General features: G+C 52.0%; 1 non-coding gene across 1 annotated transcript in view; it reads right to left on the bottom strand.

The window, feature by feature from the left end:
- LOC126432586 (small subunit ribosomal RNA) overlaps window positions 1–1,228 on the bottom strand; it is a 1,909-nt gene extending 681 nt beyond the window's left edge. Inside the window, exon 1 of the ribosomal RNA XR_007578071.1 lies at window positions 1–1,228. This exon is cut by the window's left edge and continues 681 nt beyond it. This is a non-coding gene — a ribosomal RNA (small subunit ribosomal RNA).
- Between the last annotated feature and the right edge of the window lie 3,772 nt (window positions 1,229–5,000).

Below are 5,000 nucleotides of genomic sequence, written 5' to 3'. Positions count from 1 at the left end.
CAGCTTTGCAACCATACTTCCCCCGGAACCCAAAAGCTTTGGTTTCCCGGAGGCTGCCCGCCGAGTCATCGGAGGAACTGCGGCGGATCGCTGGCTGGCATCGTTTATGGTTAGAACTAGGGCGGTATCTGATCGCCTTCGAACCTCTAACTTTCGTTCTTGATTAATGAAAACATACTTGGCAAATGCTTTCGCTTCTGTTCGTCTTGCGACGATCCAAGAATTTCACCTCTAACGTCGCAATACGAATGCCCCCGCCTGTCCCTATTAATCATTACCTCGGGTTCCGAAAACCAACAAAATAGAACCGAGGTCCTATTCCATTATTCCATGCACACAGTATTCAGGCGGGCTTGCCTGCTTTAAGCACTCTAATTTGTTCAAAGTAAACGTGCCGGCCCACCGAGACACTCAATAAAGAGCACCCTGGTAGGATTTCAACGGGGTCCGCCTCGGGACGCACGAGCACGCACGAGGCGGTCGCACGCCTTCGGCTCGCCCCACCGGCAGGACGTCCCACGATACATGCCAGTTAAACACCGACGGGCGGTGAACCAACAGCGTGGGACACAAATCCAACTACGAGCTTTTTAACCGCAACAACTTTAATATACGCTATTGGAGCTGGAATTACCGCGGCTGCTGGCACCAGACTTGCCCTCCAATAGATACTCGTTAAAGGATTTAAAGTGTACTCATTCCGATTACGGGGCCTCGGATGAGTCCCGTATCGTTATTTTTCGTCACTACCTCCCCGTGCCGGGAGTGGGTAATTTGCGCGCCTGCTGCCTTCCTTGGATGTGGTAGCCGTTTCTCAGGCTCCCTCTCCGGAATCGAACCCTGATTCCCCGTTACCCGTTACAACCATGGTAGGCGCAGAACCTACCATCGACAGTTGATAAGGCAGACATTTGAAAGATGCGTCGCCGGTACGAGGACCGTGCGATCAGCCCAAAGTTATTCAGAGTCACCAAGGCAAACGGACCGGACGAGCCGACCGATTGGTTTTGATCTAATAAAAGCGTCCCTTCCATCTCTGGTCGGGACTCTGTTTGCATGTATTAGCTCTAGAATTACCACAGTTATCCAAGTAACGTGGGTACGATCTAAGGAACCATAACTGATTTAATGAGCCATTCGCGGTTTCACCTTAATGCGGCTTGTACTGAGACATGCATGGCTTAATCTTTGAGACAAGCATATGACTACTGGCAGGATCAACCAGGGAGCTGCGTCAACTAGAGCTGAGCAGCCGGCCGCCCGGGAGTGTGTCCCGGGGGCCCGCGCGAACACGCAAGCGTCCGCTCAATTATTCTGCAAACAGGAGGAGGCTGAGCTCCCCTGCACAACACACCTCGAAACCCTCTCAGGTCCCGGCGGCGCGCAGCGCCGTCCTAAGTACTTGGTCGGGTTCGAGAGAGGCGCAATCGCCCGGAGTTAGGCGAGTAGACGCTTTAGGTGCGACCACCCGTGCTCCCAACTGAGCTTGCCGCTGCCGACAGAGGCCCGGGAGCGTGCTGTCGTGGCATTGCCGGCGGGAGACAACACGCGCCACCTACGGTGACCGGCAGCTCCAACGCCAGCGCCACAGAAGGACAAAAGCCCTACTTGGGTGCCGAAGCGAACTCTCCCAGCACAGCGCACGCGCCAACACGTCCGCACAGCTGCGATACAAACCACCTGCGAGAACCGCTGGGGCGACCGAGCAGCAGACGGCGTCGCGGCGCCGAGCGCCGGGCGGCGGCGCATCCTCAGCGCACAAAGTCCTCAATCGGACCAGCACACTGCAGATGGCCACCGCGCTTCGCACCGGGCCCGCGAGGACCTACTTTGGCCGCAAGGCGCCGCGAGCAGGGGGCGCCGGCGCGCAGCTGCGCCGCCTGCCGCGTCCGTCGGCCGGCGCGCCTGCCACCGGCCGCCCCCACCAGCCGGCTGTAGCGCGTGCGCCCACGCACCGCGCTGCCAGCACGCCGGGCGGCCCCCCCTCACCGGCCGGGGACGGTCCCACCCAGCCACCGCCGCGTATCGCCTCACACCCAGATCCCCTTTCACGTTCGTGGGCATGGTGGGTCCCCTTTCACGTTCGTGGGCATGGTGGGTATCCCTGAAACAACCGGTTAATAGCTCGACCGATCGTCGCCAACACTGATTCACCTCTAGCGAGAACAACCGCACCACAACGGGTTACCGGTTGTTCATTTGCGTAACGTCACCAGCAAACGTACACGTCCATCGCCATTTGCAACGAGTATTGCATGCCTGTGTCAGGTGTCACAACACACTACGTCTGCCCACATAGACGCAACAACATGTGCACGCCTAGAGAACACGTGGAAGGTAGACCCCGTACGTATGCGGTGTCCATTGCGCGAACGACTGTCAGCCCGCCTCTGCAGCATGTCGCAGATGTGGAACGCGGTGCAACATGCTATCACGGTGTGTGAGAAGAGACGACTACGTCCGAATACACGCTCCACTACATCAACAGACTGCTCATGCTGATCGCCATCCAGGGCGTCCGTTCCTCCCACACGTCTGTATGGCGTACCACACTGCAATCCAGCTCTTATAGGGAGACGACACGTAGCTGCGTGCACAATATTTGGACTGTATGGTCCGCCGTTGCTAGGCGCTGTCGTCATACGGTCACATGGGCCACGATGTATCATTCAGTACATACGGAGCAATGTGCAGTACAGTTTGTGGGTTTTGCGTACATCGGCGGACAGGTGACAGGCCGTACCACAACGTAGGCTGAGTACGTCGGCATGCGAAGGGCATTGAACATGCAAACTTCTCACCGACCAGCTTGCGAAGGCAGGGGGGAAGGGGGGGGGGCATGTACGTCCTGCTGCTATCCACACTACAGTGTATAGCAGGAGCATGTGGAAAGTCAGCAACACCTGCAAGGTGTTTAACATGACGCGATACACAGGGGACCGGGCAGTGCGAGTAGCGAACTATATTGCGAGGGTTGCGGTTAGGCAACACTACACTACTTTAACGGGTTGCATAACAATTACAGAGCAGGTTCAGCGACAACGTGCGTCAGGTTAAGGCGCAATATAGTTTAGGTTACGGCGCACTTTAGGTTAGGTTAAGGCACATTATAGGTTAGGTTAAGGCACAACATGGGTTACGTTAAGGCACAACATGGGTTACGTTAAGGCACAACATGGGTTAGGTTAAGGCACAACATGGGTTAGGTTAAGGCACAACATGGGTTAGGTTAAGGCACAACATGGGTTAGGTTAAGGCACAACATGGGTTAGGTTAAGGCACAACATGGGTTAGGTTAAGGCACAACATGGGTTAGGTTAAGGCACAACATGGGTTAGGTTAAGGCACAACATGGGTTAGGTTAAGGCACAACATGGGTTAGGTTAAGGCACAACATGGGTTAGGTTAAGGCACAACATGGGTTAGGTTAAGGCACAACATGGGTTAGGTTAAGGCACAACATGGGTTAGGTTAAGGCACAACATGGGTTAGGTTAAGGCACAACATGGGTTAGGTTAAGGCACAACATGGGTTAGGTTAAGGCACAACATGGGTTAGGTTAAGGCACAACATGGGTTAGGTTAAGGCACAACATGGGTTAGGTTAAGGCACAACATGGGTTAGGTTAAGGCACAACATGGGTTAGGTTAAGGCACAACATGGGTTAGGTTAAGGCACAACATGGGTTAGGTTAAGGCACAACATGGGTTAGGTTAAGGCACAACATGGGTTAGGTTAAGGCACAACATGGGTTAGGTTAAGGCACAACATGGGTTAGGTTAAGGCACAACATGGGTTAGGTTAAGGCACAACATGGGTTAGGTTAAGGCACAACATGGGTTAGGTTAAGGCACAACATGGGTTAGGTTAAGGCACAACATGGGTTAGGTTAAGGCACAACATGGGTTAGGTTAAGGCACAACATGGGTTAGGTTAAGGCACAACATGGGTTAGGTTAAGGCACAACATGGGTTAGGTTAAGGCACAACATGGGTTAGGTTAAGGCACAACATGGGTTAGGTTAAGGCACAACATGGGTTAGGTTAAGGCACAACATGGGTTAGGTTAAGGCACACCATGGGTTAGGTTAAGGCACACCATGGGTTAGGTTAAGGCACAACATGGGTTAGGTTAAGGCACAACATGGGTTAGGTTAAGGCACAACATGGGTTAGGTTAAGGCACAACATGGGTTAGGTTAAGGCACAACGTAGGTTAGGTTAAGGCACAACGTAGGTTAGGTTAAGGCACAACGTAGGTTAGGTTAAGGCACAACATGGGTTAGGTTAAGGCACAACATGGGTTAGGTTAAGGCACAACATGGGTTAGGTTAAGGCACAACATGGGTTAGGTTAAGGCACAACATGGGTTACGTTACGGCACAACATGGGTTACGTTACGGCACAACATGGGTTACGTTACGGCACAACATGGGTTACGTTACGGCACAACATGTGTTACGTTACGGCACAACATGGGTTACGTTACGGCACAAATTAGGTTAGGTTACGGCACAAATTAGGTTAGGTTAAGGCACAAATTAGGTTAGGTTAAGGCACAAATTAGGTTAGGTTAAGGCACAAATTAGGTTAGGTTAAGGCACAAATTAGGTTAGGTTAAGGCACAAATTAGGTTAGGTTAAGGCACAAATTAGGTTAGGTTAAGGCACAAATTAGGTTAGGTTAAGGCACAAATTAGGTTAGGTTAAGGCACAAATTAGGTTAGGTTAAGGCACAAATTAGGTTAGGTTAAGGCACGATATAGGTTAGGTTAAGGCACGATATAGGTTAGGTTAAGGCACGATATAGGTTAGGTTAAGGCACGATATAGGTTAGGTTAAGGCACGATATAGGTTAGGTTAAGGCACGATATAGGTTAGGTTAAGGCACGATATAGGTTAGGTTAAGGTACGATATAGGTTAGGTTAAGGTACGATATAGGTTAGGTTAAGGTACGATATAGGTTAGGTTAAGGTACGATATAGGTTAGGTTAAGGTACGA

Source organism: Schistocerca serialis, unplaced genomic scaffold (genome assembly GCF_023864345.2).
Source record: "Schistocerca serialis cubense isolate TAMUIC-IGC-003099 unplaced genomic scaffold, iqSchSeri2.2 HiC_scaffold_1142, whole genome shotgun sequence".
In the NCBI taxonomy this organism is placed as follows: Eukaryota; Metazoa; Arthropoda; class Insecta; order Orthoptera; family Acrididae; genus Schistocerca; species Schistocerca serialis.
This window is presented reverse-complemented; position numbering and strand designations above follow the sequence as displayed.